This window comes from Caretta caretta, chromosome 6 (genome assembly GCF_965140235.1).
Source record: "Caretta caretta isolate rCarCar2 chromosome 6, rCarCar1.hap1, whole genome shotgun sequence".
NCBI lineage: Eukaryota > Metazoa > Chordata > Testudines > Cheloniidae > Caretta > Caretta caretta.
In genome coordinates, this window is record NC_134211.1 from 34,548,539 (window position 1) to 34,565,328 (window position 16,790).

General features: G+C 43.9%; 1 long non-coding RNA gene across 1 annotated transcript in view; it reads right to left on the reverse strand.

The window, feature by feature from the left end:
* Positions 1-848: 848 nt before the first annotated feature.
* Positions 849-16,790, reverse strand: part of LOC142072333 (uncharacterized) — a 116,479-nt gene continuing 100,537 nt past the window's right edge. Inside the window, exons 2-4 of the long non-coding RNA XR_012668725.1 lie at positions 15,011-15,092; positions 12,631-12,696; positions 849-1,018 (exon numbers count right to left, since the gene is read on the reverse strand). This is a non-coding gene — a long non-coding RNA (uncharacterized LOC142072333). The remainder of the gene's footprint in view (positions 1,019-12,630; positions 12,697-15,010; positions 15,093-16,790) is intronic.

Below are 16,790 nucleotides of genomic sequence, written 5' to 3' on the forward strand. Positions count from 1 at the left end.
CCACCAAACAGCTGTAGGAAGCTCCGGGAGGGAGGGGGGAGGAGTGAGACTGTGGTGCACTCATGGGAGGAGGAGGGGAAGAGGTGGGGCCAGGGAGGGGATTTGGAGAAGAAGTAGGAATAGGGGCAGGGAGGGGGCAGACTTGGGGTGGGGACTTTGGGGAAGGGGTTGGAATGGGGGCAGGAGGGAGTGGGGAAGGGGTGGAGTCGGGGCGGGCCAGGGAGTCGAGTACCCACTGGTGCCAGTAGAAGTCGGCACCTATACAAGCAACCAACACAAAACTGTTTTTGAATACACATTGTAACATGGCTGCATGGTGTTTTACTCGTCATTCTTTAACTGAACCACAAAGATCATAACAACTTACTTCTGCTGTCAAGTAAGCTTTAGTTCAAGTGGTAGAAGCTTGTGCTTTTTGTATCTGAAGATCATGGGAAATAAATCTGGTTGACTGGCTACAAAATATTCACACTTAAGAAAAGAAAGAACACACCCTTTCTTGGCATTAACTGCACATATAACTTATCCTGAGCTTTATATTCAGAGAAAACTTTGGAAACAAGTTCTAAGTGACTGCTTCAGGAGAAATGTGGAATTCCGCTGTGGTGCAATGCTCATAAGTTTCATGAAGGAGGCATCCTTGTAGTTTTACAATGTCTGTACATCTCTCACCATCTTTTATTTAGTCAATTATCCTTACCTGCTAAATAATATATATGAGAGAGAGGCTGACTGACTAGTAATACAGTTAAGCAAGCCAATGAAATAAGCAATGATTTTCATCTCCAACGAATGAAAATGCAGACAGGCAAGCTCCATTAGTATTTTATTTTGCTTCCCCCCCACTTATAAAAACATTATGTAGTAGTGGTAAGTGTTTGAAGGAGCTTTTTATAGGAGTTTCCACTGGCATGCCTTTGATCAGAAGTCTGTTCCTCCTGCGCACTAGTTGTTACGTGGTAATGTTAGTTGGAGGCGCTTGTCTCAGATGTTTCTCGTCTGTCATACCATAGACTCCCTGTAGAGAGAGTGAAAAGACCAAAAGCTAAAGCAATTTCCGGTGTATCCTTGGGAGACCTTATTGAAATAAGTTGAAGTATCTTCAGGGTCCATTGTTTTAAATACAAAGTTGATGTGTTATTGTGGGCCAGGGTTGAATGTAACCTCTCCAGGGGGTAGATGTGATGTGAGGCCTGGGAGTTCAAAGGACTATGTTGAACATGTGCCAGACAAGAATGGACTTTTGGGACCTAAGGGAGAGGTTAATGCAAATTTCCCACCCCCTATTATACAAAAATCTAGCCTTTTGAAGCTACACCTTGAGTAGTGGGTTATTATTTGCTGATTACCTATTACTGGAGATAAAAGAGCCAAGCCATATAAAGAAACTGCTGATTTGCTAAACCTGGGTTCTGACTCTGAGACTGTCATAAAATTGTAACCACAGGGAAAACCCAGTTGTGGGTTTTTGAAGGACTGACACCGCCCAGAGTACAAGGTTGGAGCTGGGGGCGACCTCTTGTTAGCTTTTTAGCATGCATGTAGGGTATTTTTATTGTTTTTAATATGTTTTTTCTCTGTATTGCTTTTGCCTTAAGAAAGGTGGTGGCTGAGGAGCTGGGAGTCCAAAATGGGTGCCCTTAGTGGACCATGGGAGGGTGGGGGAATACAGATGCAGTTACCCAGCAAATGCAGACTGTAGATACCAATAAAATACATTGGAGATGACCAACACACAACAACCTCTCAGGAATTTCAAGATGGATTCCAGACTATGAGGTAGGGTTGCTAATTTTGGTTGGACGTATTCCTGGAGATTTCATCACATCACATAATCTTTTATTAAAGATTAATCTTTAATTCCTGGAGACTCCAGACCAGTCCTGGGAGGTTGGCAACCCTACTGCGAGGTAAACTGTGAAGAGTACATGCCCAAAGCGCTTTCATCACTCATACTCCTCAACAGGATCTTAAATAGTTAATTTGGAGTTGTATTTTGTTTTTGTTCTCTCTCTCTCTCTCTCTCTCTCTCTCTTTCTAAGCCCTGGTCTACACTAGGAGTTGAGGTCAAATTTAGCAGCATTAAATCGATTTAACCCTGCACCCGTCCACACGATGAAGCCCTTTTTTTCAACTTAAAGGGCTCTTAAAATCTATTTCCTTACTCCACCCCCGACAAGGGGATTAGCGCTGAAATGAGCCTTGCTGGGTTGAATTTGGGGTACTGTGGACACAATTAGATGGTATTGGCCTCCGGGAGCTATCCCAGAATGCTCCATTGTGACTGCTCTGGACAGCATTCTCAACTCAGATGCACTGGCCAGGTAGACAGGAAAAGGCCCACAAACTTTTGAATTTCAATTTCCTGTTTGGCCAGCGTGGCAAGCTGCAGGTGACCATGCAGAGCTCATCAGCAGAGGTGATCATGATGGATCGCTGTATGGGGAGAGGAATCCGTGCTATCAGAACTCCATTCCAGTTTTCGAAATTCCAAAACATTTGTCAAAATCTCCCAGGGCATGAAGGACAGAGGCCATAACAGGGATCTGAAGCAGTGCCGCGTGAAACTTAAGGAGCTGAGGCAAGCGTACCAGAAAACCAGAGAGGCAAACGGCCGCTCCGGGTCAGAGCACCAAACATGCCGCTTCTATGATGAGCTGCATGCCATTTTAGGGGGTTCAGCCACCACTACCCCAGCTGTGTTGTTTGACTCCTTCAATGGAGATGGAGGCAACACGGAAGCAGGTTTTGGGGATGAGAAAGATAGCTCACAGCAAGCAAGCGGAGAAACTGGTTTTCCCAACAGCCAGGAACTGTTTCTCACCCTGGACCTGGAGCCAGTACCTCCCAAACCCACCCAAGGCTGCCTCCTGGACCCGCCAGGCAGAGAAGGGACCTCTGTGAGTGTACCTTTTAAAATACTATACATGGTTTAAAAGCAAGCATGTTTAATGATTAATTTGCCCTGGCATTTGCGGCTCTCCTGGATGTACTCCCAAAGTCTTTGCAAAAGGTTTCTGGGGAGGGCAGCCTTATTCCATCTACCATGGTAGGACACTTTACTACCCCAGGCCAGTAGCACGTACTCGGGAATCATTGTACAACAAAGCATTGCATTGTATGTTTGCTGGCATTCAAACAACATCCGTTCTTTATCTCTCTGTGTTATCCTCAGGAGAGTGATATCATTCATGGTCACCTGGTTGAAATAGGGTGCTTTTCTTAAGGGGACATTCAGAGGTGCCCGTTCCTGCTGGGCTGTTTGCCTATGGCTGAACAGAAATGTTCCCCGCTGTTAGCCATGTTCCAAATGTTCCAAAATGTGACCTTGAAATGAAAGCACATGTGCTACGTATGTAATGTTAACAGCAAGGTTTACCGTGAAAGAGTGTACCCATTGTTCTATAAAATGTGTCTTTTTAAATACCACTGTCCCTTTTTTTTTCTCCACCAGCTGCATGTGTTTCAAGGATCACAGGATCTTCCCCTTCCCAGAGGCTAGTGAAGTTTAGAGGGCGAAAAAATGCACTCGTGATGAAATGTTCTCTGAGCTCATGCTGTCCTCCCACACTGACAGAGCACAGACAAATGTGTGGAGGCAGACAATGTCAGAGTGCAGGAAAGCACAAAATGACCAGGAGGAGAAGTGGCAGGCTGAGGAGAGTAAGTGGGGGCTGAAGAAAAGGCTGAAGCTGAAAGGTGGCAGCAGCATGATGAGAGGAGGCAGGATTCAATGCTGAGGCTGCTGGAGGATCAAACTAATACACTCCAGCATATGGTTGAGCTGCAGGAAAGGTTTACCGTGAAAGAGTGTACCCATTGTTCTATAAAATGTGTCTTTTTAAATACCACTGTCCCTTTTTTTTTCTCCACCAGCTGCATGTGTTTCAAGGATCACAGGATCTTCCCCTTCCCAGAGGCTAGTGAAGTTTAGAGGGCGAAAAAATGCACTCGTGATGAAATGTTCTCTGAGCTCATGCTGTCCTCCCACACTGACAGAGCACAGACAAATGTGTGGAGGCAGACAATGTCAGAGTGCAGGAAAGCACAAAATGACCAGGAGGAGAAGTGGCAGGCTGAGGAGAGTAAGTGGGGGCTGAAGAAAAGGCTGAAGCTGAAAGGTGGCAGCAGCATGATGAGAGGAGGCAGGATTCAATGCTGAGGCTGCTGGAGGATCAAACTAATACACTCCAGCATATGGTTGAGCTGCAGGAAAGGCAGCAGGAGCACAGACCGCCGCTACAGCCCCTGTGTAACCAACCGCCCTGCTCCCCACGTTCCATAGCATCCTCACCCAGACACCCAAGAACATGGTAGGGGGGCCTCCAGAGGATTGCCCAAGCAACAGAAGGCTGGCATTCAATAAGTTTTAAAGTTTTAAACATTAAAAGTGCTGTGTGGCCTTGTACTTTCCTCCTCCACCACCCCTCCTGGTGCTTCTCTCCTCCACCACCCCTCCTGGGCTACCTTGGCAATTATCCCCCTATTTGTGTGATGAATTAATAAAGAATGCATGAATGTGAAGCAACAATGACTTTATTGCCTCTGCAAGTGGTGATCGAAGGGAGGAGGGGAGGGTGGTTAGCTTACAGGGAAGTAGAGTGAACCAGGGGGCAGGGGGTTTTGTCAAGGAGAAACAAACAGAACTTTCACACCATAGCCTGGCCAGTCATGAAACTGGTTTTCAAAGCTTCTCTGATGCGCACCGTGCCCTCCTGTGCTCTTCTAACCGCCCTGGTTTCTGACTGTGTGTAACCAGCAGCCAGGCAATTTGCCTCAACCTCCCACCCTGCCATAAATGTCTCCCCCTTACTCTCACAGATATTGTGGAGCACACAGCAAGCAGTAATAACAATGGGAATATTGGTTTTGCTGAGGTCTAATCGAGTCAGTAAACTGCGCCAGCGTGCTTTTAAACATCCAAATGCACATTCTACCACCATTCTGCACTTGCTCAGCCTGTAGTTGAACAGCTCCTGACTACTGTCCAGGCTGCCTGTGTAAGCTTCATGAGCCATGGCATTAAGGGGTAAGCTGGGTCTCCAAGGATAACTATAGGCATTTCAACGTCCCCAGCGGTTATTTTCTGGTCTGGGAAGAAAGTCCCTTGCTGCAGCTTTTGAAACAGACCAGAGTTCCTGAAGATGCAAGCATCATGTACCTTTCCCGGCCATCCCACGATGATGTTGGTGAAATGTCCCTTGTGATCCACCAGTACTTGCAACATTATTGAAAAGTACCCCTTGCGGTTTATGTACTCACTGGCTTGGTGCTCCAGTGCCAAGATAGGGATATGGGTTCCGTCTATCACCCCACCAGAGTTAGGGAATCCCATTGCAGCAAAGCCATCAACTATGACCTGCACACACCCTTGATATCAGCAGATCTTTGATTGCGTTGGCTACTTGCATCACAGCAGCCCCCACAGTAGATTTGCCTACTCCAAATTGATTCCCAACTGACCAGTAGCTGTCCAGCGTTGCAAGCTTCCACGGGACTATTGCCACTCACTTCTCAACTGTGAGGGCTGCTCTGATCTTGGTATTCATGCGCTTCAGGGCAGAGGAAAGAAAGTCACAAAGTTCCATAAAAGTGCCCTTATGTATGCGAAAGTTTTGCAGCCACTGGGAATAGTCCCAGACCTGCAACACTATGCGGTCCCACCAGTCTGTGCTTGTTTCCCAGGCCTAGAATTGGCATTCCACGGCATGAACCTGCCCCATTAGCACCATGATGCCTGCATTGCCAGGGTCCATGCTTTAAGAGAAGTCTGTCTCCATGTCCTCATCACTCTCGTCACCGCGCTGACGTCGCCTCCTCGCCCGGTATCGCTTTGCCAGGTCCTGGTGCTGCATATACTGCTGGATAATGCATGTGGTGTTTAAAGTGCCCCTTGACTGCCAAAGTGATCTGAGCGGGCTCCATACTTGCCGTGGTATGGCGTCTACACAGAAAAAAGGCGCGGAACGATTGTCTGCCATTGCTCTGATGGAGGGAGGGGCGACTGATGACATGGCTTACAGGGTTGGCTTACAGGGAATTAAAATCAACGAAGGGGGTGGCTTTACATCAAGGAGAAACAAAAACAACTGTCACACAGAATGGCCCCCTCAAGGATTGAACTCAAAACCCTGGGTTTAGCAGGCCAATGCTCAACCCACTAAGCTATCCCTCCCTCTGGTATTTCAGGCAGGACTTCATGGAGGGAGGGAGGGAGGAAGGGGGGAGCAAATGAATACAAAACAGATCTGGTCTATTTCTTGTTTTGATCCACTCCATCTATCTTTTACATCTTTGGCTGGCAGCAGACGGTGCAGAAAGACTGCAAGCCATCCACATCTCCTGGCTGCTCGGCAGAAGATGGTACAATAGGACTGCCTGCAGGACTAAAGAGAGTGACCTGGTCAAGTCACTCCTAATGTAGTCCCTGCACCCATGTCTGCCCAGGTGCTTCTGACCGACGCGGTCAGGAGCACCTCGGGCATGACGATGACGGCTACCAGTCTTATCATACCGTCTGCTGCCACAAGGCAATGGGTTGATGCTGCTGTGTAGCACTGCATTACCGCATCTGCCAGCACCCAGGAGACATACAGTGACAGTGAGCTGAGCGGGCACCATGCTTGCCGTGGTATGGCGTCTGCACAGGAAACTCAGGAAAAAAGGCATGAAACGATTGTCTGCCATTGCTTTCACAGAGGGAGGTAAGGAGGGAGGGCATGTTGACGTACCCAGAACCACCCGTGACAATGTTTTTTGCCCCATCAGGCATTGGGATCTCAACCCACAATTCCAATGGGCGGTGGAGACTGCAGGAACTGTGGGATAGCTACCCACAGTGCAACACTCCGGAAGTCAACGCTAGCCTCGGTACTGTGGAAGCACTCCGCCGAGTTAATGCACTTAATGCACTTAGAGCATTTTGTGTGGGGACACACACTCGAATATATAAAACCGATTTCTAAAAAAACGACTTCTATAAATTCGACCTAATTTCGTAGTGTAGACATACCCTAACAAAAAGAGACACTTCTTGTAGTGAGGCTTCTGAAGTAAGTGATTTTGCTTGTCCCTGAAGTATCTCAAACTTGCATAAAATAATCTGGAAAAAAAAATCTTAACAACCCATTCCCGGGGCTTCTTTTCTTCCATACCAGGAAATGAACTGTCTAGGTAGAAAATCAGAGGCCATTTTTTGTCACATAGTTAAATTAAGAGCTTGAAAATGAAACTCTGATCTCTACTGCAGTATCTCAGAGAGAGTTGTATTAGTCCAAGGTTGTTAATAATTAAACACAATTGAGCCAAACCAGTAGTTTTCCTGATTTTCAAAAGAGATAAAACTTTAATGCTGTAATGCGTCTCCAGGTGCTAGAATAGTGATAAAGATTCCACACCTTTGCACAGAAAACTTGGTAGAGTTTCATATCTCAGAGTAGCCCACTGCCTCAGTGATGAAATATACACATAAGACTGAGCACTTGTGCCTTCTTTTATACAAACAGGAAGGCAATTTATTGTGAATTGTTGGCTATGTGTGAGCTGTCACACATAGCCAATCACACTTTTTTGCTACTGATGAAGCTATTAATGAAATTCATGTTGAAAGTCACAAACAGGTGTAACTGGCTTACCTTTGGACAGTAGAGACCCTCATGGAAAAATGCCACAGTGCCTTAATCTTACATTAAGTCCTTTGTTGCTGAAGTATAATAAGACCAGTTTTTATTTACCAGGGGTACAGATCTCAGTTTTCAGAACTGCATTTAGCCAAGAGATCCAATTTAATTCTTGTTATAGAAACTAAGTTCCTGGGAGTAAACTAGGAAGCCCTGACCAATTTTAGTTCCACATATCTAGTGTCAGAAAACGATATAGCAGATGGTCTGATTCTTCCCCATTAGGTCCCTAAAAAAATTAATTGCCATGTACAAACGCCTACAGATTTTCTGGACACAAAATAAACTTGGTTCACTCTAGATCACTTGCCTCTAGAAGATTTTAGGTCACTAGTTTTTCAGTTAGTAGCCATACAACAGTATCCTGCAGTGCCCTTTTAAAAGAGGAGGAGCTGCAAGGAAGTTAGCAAGCAGTGTATGCATTGAAATAATTTTGAATTGGTTCACTTAGGACCTCAGATACAGCACAAGAGAGCGAGATGGGTTGGTTGTTGCTGCAGTAGTGGTGACATGATCAAAGTCTGATCTGTAGTTGTGGCTGCCAACATTGTCTTCCAAAATTACAGGTTGTGCATGACAGGGGTGGCCGGGACAAATTTGTGTGGCAGAGAGACCTGGCACACATGGTTGCATTGGCACTCAGATTGTTCTGGCCACCCATCCATCATGCAATGCCACTCAAATTTAGCTCAGCTGCCTCTCTGTCTGGCATGAGGGAGGAGCAGCTGGGTCAAATTTAAGTGGCATGTGCTAAGTTGCAACACTGCTCAAACTTGTCCCGGCTGCCCCTTCGTCAGTATTCTAAATCAGTATCAGCCACCTTTTATCCCACACTTCAGCCAGCAGTATCGTGCTGTTGGAGCAAAGTCCAGACTGCTGTGGCTCTACTGAGCCCCTGGTAGAAAACAGAATAAAAAAAATCCCAGACTAAAAAGGACAGGAAATTTTTTATTCAAATAAGGGATGTCCCTTATAACATGGTACTGTTGGCAACCCTATCTACAGTGCTTCTTAACTGGCAAAAAAGAGATGGCGATAAGTGATAATCCACAAGCTCAGGCTATTTTCCTGTAGATTTCCTGCTCTTTTAAGGCACAGCAATGGTGCCACAATGCATACACTGTTCAATCAGAGGCATATGCAGTGGGAATGAGTTTTGGGTGTGTATCAGTAAGGAAGTAAATCTCACAGGAGTGTTGGGTTTTGTACTTTGGGGTTTGACAATCCTGCCATTTGCCAGCTGCAACATAGAACCAAGCTGGGCCATGCTATTTCACCATTCCAGACCCATCCAGGGCTATCCTTAAGGTTCTGTCTGTAATTGAATCCCCGCAGCTGGCCCATGTCAGATGACTTGGACTCATGGGGCTTGGGCTGCAGGGCTGTAAAATTGTGGTGTTGATGTTTGGGCTTGGGCTGAATCACGGGCTCTGGGATCCTCCCACCCAGCCTGAGCCTGGACATCTACACCGCAGTTTTACAGCCCTGCAACCTGAGCCCCATGAGCCTGAGTCAGTTCACATGAACCAGACATGTGTTTAATTGCAGTGTAGACATATCCTGTGGGTTGTCTAGAGTTTGCGGTCCTGTTTTGACTAACATGATTGTAAATATGAACCTAGATACTCCAAAAAGCATTGGTTCAAGGACACATGTTCGCAGTTTTCCCCAAGGATCAACCTGTGTCCTGGAACGAATGTTTGTGAAGCATCTAGACTAGCATTTACAATCCTTATATTTAACTTAATTGGCAGTTGGTTCACTCAAGGTAAAATGGGACTAGAAACTCTAGCCTAGACAAGCCATGTGGGGATTGATGCAGTCAGGAAATGTTGCCTGACTGGTAAGTTCAGACCATTTTGCCTCTGTTAGATAGTATTAAAAATACTACCCTGCTCACTCTAAGGAAACAGTCACAAAGTTTTTGACTGAGCCTTAAAATGTTATGCACTGATAACTTGGCTTCAGTGAGCCAGAGACCAATTTTGAAACCACTGTAAAACTTTATCTGAACTGTCTGTGCACATCACCCACCTGTGCTTTTCTGTGTTTTTGATTTTGAGCCAACGGTGATCCAAATGACTGGGGAATGGATACATTTATTTCTTAAGTACTCTTGACTCTTCTCAAACTTTATACACCTCTGCAGTTGTTCTGTGCGTATGAGAGTGAGGGGGCTTGGAGAGTTTGCCTCACACGCTTATGAGAGACACTATGCTATTTTGCCATCTTGGGAACTGACATACACTGCTTTTATTTCTGATTCCCTATGGGATCTGTGGCAGGTGTTTGTTAAAATGTCAGCTCAGTAGCCTTGCCTTGCTTTTATTACCCGTTGTTGATCAAGGAGATCTAGTTTAAATAAATAAATTTATTGCATCAACTTCAGTTGACACAGGAGGAAAACTTTTCACTGGGGACTATAAAACCTATATGTAACTTGCAATCTGCTTAACAGAATAAGGCCATGTTTTCAAGCCTGGATGTAAAATCTGCACATGCAAAAGCATACACTTACTTGGAAGAGCAATAGTCAAACAAGTGTTTGTGCACATAATAACTATTTGAATCTTCCCACGACCCTTTGGTTGAGCAGCAGGTGAAAACTTTCCATAGTAAGTATGATTCAGAACTGAGGTCATTCCCGTAAAACAAATTTTCAACTAACCTGCTATGGCCAGAAAGTTTCTTGAATGAGAAGTGGGTTTTTTAAAAAAAAAAAGAGAGAGAAAGAGAGGGAGATGGTCTAAACTGATCAGTAACTTTCCTTCTAATACTGACGGTTTGTCTATGCAGGAAAATTGATCGGCATAGCTATAGCAGAATAGTTATAATGGTATAACTCCCCCATGTGGATACTATTTTGGAATAAAAGTGACTTTACTCCAAAATAATTAGTCTACTTTGAGAGGCAATATGATCTGATCGATTGAGGCACTGGATTTGGACTCAGGAAACCTGAATTCTGCTCCTGACTCTGCCCCCACTCGCCAGCTGTGTGACCTTGGAAAAGCTAATTCATCCTTGTGCCTCTGTTCCCTCACCTGGTTTGTCTTTTTGTATAAGGACAACCCAGGGAATTATAGACCAGTAATCTTAACTTCAGTACCTAGAAAGATATTGAAGCAAATAATCAATCAATTTGTAAGCACCTAAAACGTAGCAAGATGATAAGTAACAGTCAACATGGATTTGTCAAGAACAAATTATGTCAAACCAACCTAATATCCTCCTTTGACAGGGTAACAAGACTTGAGGATTGGGGGAAGAGATAGATGTGATATATCTTGACATTAGTAAGGCTTTTGTTACTGTCTCATATGACCTTCTCATAAACAAACCAGGGAAATACAACCTAGATGAACCTACTATAAGGTGGGTCCAGAACTGGTTGGAAAACTGTACTCAGTTATGAGTGGTTCACAGTCAAGCTGGAAGGGCATATCAAGTGGGATCCTGCAGGGATCTGTCCAGGGTCCAGTTCTGTTCAATATCTTCATAAGTGATCTGATAATAGCATAGAGAGTACACTTATAAAGTTTCAGAGTAACAGCCGTGTTAGTCTGTATTCGCAAAAAGAAAAGGAGTACTTGTGGCACCTTAAAGACTAACCAATTTGTTTGAGCATAAGCTTTCGTGAGCTCCAGCTCACTTCATCAGATGCATACTGCTTGCATACTGTTTGCAGCCGATACCAATCTGGGAAGTGTTTCAAATGCTTTGGGGGACAGGATTAGAATTCAAAATGATCTTGACAACCTGGAGAAATGGTCTGAAGTAAATGGGATGAAATTCAATAAGGACAAATGCCAAGTACTATACTTGGGAATGAATAATCAATTGCACAAATACAAAATGGGAAATGGCTGCCTAGGAAGGACTCAGTACTGCAGAGTACTGGGGGTTAAGTGGATCACAAACTAAACATGAGTCAATACTGTAATACTGTTTCACAAAAAGTGAACATCATTCTGAGATGTATTAGCAGGACTGTTGTAAGCAAGACAGAAGAAGTAATTCTTCTACTCTACTCAGCACTGATAAGGTCTCATCTGGATTAGTGTGTCCAGTTCTGGGCACCGTTCTTCAGGAAAGATGTAGACAAATTGAAGAGAGCCCAGAGGAGAGCAACAAAATTAATAAAGGTCTAGCAAGCATGACCTATGAGGAAAGATTGAAAAACAATGGGTTGTTAATCTGGAGAAGAGAAGATTGAGGTGGGGACATGATATAACTTCAAGTATGTAAAAGGTTTTTATAAAGAGGAGTGTGATAAATTGTTCTCCTTATCCACTGAAGACAGGATAAGAAGTAAAAGGTCTTAAGTTGCAGCAAGTAGGATTTAGGCTAGACATAAAACTTCCTAACTGTCAGGGTAGTTAAGCACTGGCACAAATTATCTAGGGAGGTTGTGGAATTTCCATCATTGGAGGTTTTTAAGAACAGGTTAGACAAACACCTCTCAGGAATGGTCTACATAATGCTTAGTCCTGCCTGAATGTAGGGGATGGACTAGCTGACCTATTGAAGTCCCATCCAGTCCTATATTTTTAGTATTGTCTATTTAAACTGAAAATTCTTGGGGGCATTTACTTTTTCTTATTTTTGTTTATTCAGTGCCTGACACAATGGGGCCCTAACCTCAGTTGGGGCTCTGCTGGTTACTGTACTACAAATAATAATACAACAGACACTTCCTCTGTTTTTTATAAACGTAGCAAATTGTTCCCAGTTGTGCTGCTAAATGGCAGTAGCACTCGAAGAGTCTCGGACTGGAGCATCCTCTGTTAATTGTGGTTCACAGGTAACTGGAGACCTTTGTGGAAGTGACATCTGGGCTACACTGCCCTGAAACTAGACCTCTAGCCATGCCATCTGGAGAATGTCGCTGTAATCAGGAGTAAAATGAATGGTATACAACCTGTGTGAAGTGCCTAAAATAATGCTGTACCTCAGCTGTATTTTAGATTCTTGGTCTTGCGTTGCGTTTGTTTCTGATGAATGTCCCAAGTCCAGTCTGCAAGATACATAATGGTTAGAGGATGTTGAGACAGCTAGGAATAAATCTTCTTTTTTTTTATCAGAGAAACAACCTATTTGTTTTATCAGGACGGTCATGGTAAGCCATGTATTTTTTTTATTATGGAAGAATTTGAAACAAATTACTGTTTATATTATACAGTTTTGCAATAAAGCTGGCGATTTAAGAATCACTAAATGTTAATAATCTAGGGAGATTCTCATAGCCTCATTGCAGAGCTATACTTCTAGAATGCAGCAGAAGTCTCCTAATCCCAGAGATATTACCTCCTGCTTTAACAGCCAGAGGCAAAGATTTTAATATTAGAAGTTATGAAAGTTTAGTCTTGTATGACCTGCTCATATTATGACTACTTGGGAGCCCCTTTCGGAATAATTGGGTTACATTTGCTTTTCATATAGTTTTCTTATCATACTTTTTCTGCTTATTCTCTTGCTAGGTTTTGATCTTCTGCATATTACAATTTCTGTGCTATTCTGTTATTTGTTAACAGTCTGCAGTTAAATTCTGAAAGGATATAATAACTGATATAATAATATAATTGCTGTCTTCTCTGTGCAAAAGTAATTTAAAATATGAAAAGATTTGAAAGGTTAAATAGAATGCTAATCCTAAATTTTCAAATGTGGGTGCTTAGAACTAGGCATCTAAGGTCTCGTTCATACGACACAGTTAGGTTGGTTAACTACATCACTCAGGGCTGTGAAAAAGTCATGCCCTGGGTGATGTAAGTAAGTCAACCTAACCCCCGCTGTAGACGCTGCTAGGTTAATGGAAGGATTCTTCCAGCAACCTGGCTACCACCTCTTACAGAGGTGGAAATGCTGCAATGATGGAAAAACCCCTTCAGTGGCTACAGTGTCTATGCGACAGCCCTGCAGCTGTGCCGCTGTAGCGTTTCTAGTGTAGATAGACCCATAATCTATATTTAGGCACCTAAGTCGTTGGCCTGATTCTGAGATGTGTTGAGCTCCTGCAGCGCCCATTGACTTCTATTATTCTTAGGAATGGTACTTATATTAAGGTAGCATCTAGAGACCCCAGTCAAGATAGTTGTGGGTGCTCAGGACCAATGAAAATCCTGATTTATGAGCCTGACTTTGAAGAGTTTGGCCTTGGCACTTAACTTAGCCTTCTAAGTTTGAAAAGCTTGGCCATAATGTTTGGCAATTTAAGTGACCAGTATTCCCAGAAAAAGTACAAACCAAGATTTTTAAAAATGGGTTGGCTTAATTGGGGATTGTTGACTGCTTAGCACCTTTTGAAATTCAGGCCCCTTATTTAGGTATTAGGCATTAGTTTTTGAAAATTATTGGCTCCAGTGTTTGTCTGACTGAGATATGATGGCAAAATGAACTGGATAGGACAGTGTCAAACTTTAATTTTTTCATTACTAGGTTCATAACTAATATTATGCATACCAGTCTTTAGCATAACCTCATTTCAATGGGTATTCATGGATCAACAATGGCTGTTTGTTTAAAGTAGTATCCAGGTAACAGAAAACTACAGTATAGTTTGACGCATCTAGAGAATGTTCCTTTACTCAACATTATACTATATGTTTGTAAAGTGCTCACTACAATAAGGTTCTGACCAGGCTGAGCCTGTAGGCACAACTGAAAAATTAATTTTAAGTAGAAATAATAATGTTTTTTTGGGGGGGAAGGCAAATACAAAGTGAGGGTGTATAAATAATTGTACCATACATAGGACCCCAACATGTATCAGTTTCACACTTGGATTACTGTTCACAGTTTCAGGCTCCTTTATTTATGTATAATAGGCATAGGATAGGTGAAATAGAGGAAATCTTTAATAGTGCCAAAGATGATCAAAGAGTTATAGGTTATGAACTATCCATTGAATCTGCTTTCAGAAAAGAAGCTCAGAGAGGGATAGATTTGCTGTCTATGTATCCTTTACACATAATGGTATAAAAGAAGGGGCAGATTTTTTAAAAAATATTTTAAAGATGGCATAATAAGGAGCAACAGCCTGAAACTAAAAGAATGCAAAAAATTGTTTCCTAATGTCTACACAATTTTTCTGTCAGTTCAATTGGACAAAGAAGAATTTGCCATGGGTGGGTTGATGAGGCACCAGCTCCTAAAGGTATTGAAAAGTAAATCGGCGAAAATGCTAAAGAAACAAAACAGTAACCATGCTGTTGTGTAGAGATATAAGTTAAATGACCCAGACAGCCCTTTCCCTCCCTGAAATGGATGCCTCTGTCTTAGTTATTGAATCCATTCTCTCCCGCACCCCAACCACCAAGCTTCTCTCTTACCTTTGCCTTGCCTTTCCTTTCCATAGAGTACAGGTGAGCATTTTTGTTAGGAAGGAGGGTGTTGAAGAGCCTCAGCCATGAGCTAAAGTAGGAAAAGCAATAATGACAAATATTTTAGACATTTAAAATATTTAAATAATTTAGGTTCTGCTGCTTTTTGTTGTTGTAGCAATGTTATGGCCCAAAATGTTCCTGTTATGAATCATTTCTGGATAAGCACTCAGTGTGGAACTCTCCATACAAAGGGTTAAATACAGACAGTCACATCCATGGAACCCCATACAGTAACCGTCCCTGATGGTCATTAAGGGGTAAAGAACTTTCCTTTGTCAGCTTGGAGGCTGGCTGAGCTGGCTCCGGGTAAATCTGTTTGAAGTTCCTTCCTGGTACAGAACAGCTTCAGGAAAGGAGAGTGAACACCCAGGATGACCCGGCAAGACCACACAGTGAACAGCTTTTAACTAGGGGTTTCCAAAGTAAGAAGGTCAGGGACTTGGGCAGGAAAAGGGGTAATGACTGTGCTAAAGCCATCAACCGCAAAGAGAGGCCGTGAACAAGTTTGCTGTTTCTTGGTAGCTGGGCTATGGTGTTTTAACTGAGGCTTCTGCAAAAGTAAATTGCCTGTGTGCAGCTTGGGAGCACATCTGTTCAAGGTAAACAGGATGTGTGCAACCTGTAAATGAATACATTACTCCAGAGAACACCCTGATTCTGCATCACTGATTTCTCTGGGCAACCAAGTTGTGTTGGTTTCATTGGGCAACCAAGTTTCATTGGGCAACCAAGTTGTGTTGCAAGGTCCCAACATCTGCTACCACTAGGCCAGTGGTCCCCATATGGTGGGGTGCACCCTGTAGGGAGGCATGGAGGAATGTTTGGGGAGGGCGCACGGTGGGGCCAAGGCCAGCCCCCACAGGGGGAAAGGGGAGCGCCACTCATCCCCTGGTCTGCCCCCAGCTGTAGCTCCACTCCGTCCCCAGCCACAGCTCCATTGGCCGCCCAGCTCTGCCCTTAGCCCCTCTCTGCCCCCCAGGCCAGCTCTGCCTTCAGCCCAACCTCCTCTGCTGAGCCAACTGTGCAGTTATGGGGGGCTAGAGGTGGGGAGAAGATTCCATTACTGGTAAGGTGGGGGCACGAGAGGAAAAGTTTGGGCACCGTTGCACTTAGGCAAAGCACCAACAGTGCCAACTCGTATCATTCTCAGCAGCTTGGTGCAGTGAATTAATATGCCTCTGACCAAAAGCATTGCAAAACTATGACCTTCTTACTCCTGTGTCTAAAACAAGTGCCTATCCAATGATACTTTCTAGTGCATGTGTACAAACCATACTTAAGGCTACATTATGGCTTTAATTCATACCCTTGGGTGGGGGCAGAATAGAGCTGGAAGCCTGGCCCTTTAAAAGGAAACAATTTGCTTTCTTCTCCACACAGGATCAGTGCTGCTGGCTGGTGCAGTGGGAGTCAGTGTCATTGTAGCATAACTGGTACTGTGTCCATATACCCTGTGCAGATGATGGCAGTGAGGTGGGAGAAAAGCAAAAGTTCCTTGTGCCCTTCTTCTCTTTCCTGTATATTTCCCCTTGCATGACCAAGCATAATCCAGCCCACAGACTCTAACACTAAAACAAAAAATTTCAGGGAGAAATCATTACTATGACAACCCTACCATTAACACAGGGAGCATATGACTCACTCCAGCTTTTGAGTTCAGTGACTCAGTGAGTTCAGTGTTTTTCCTCTGTGAGCAAAATTGAGTAACATTCCACTTGTGCTTTCA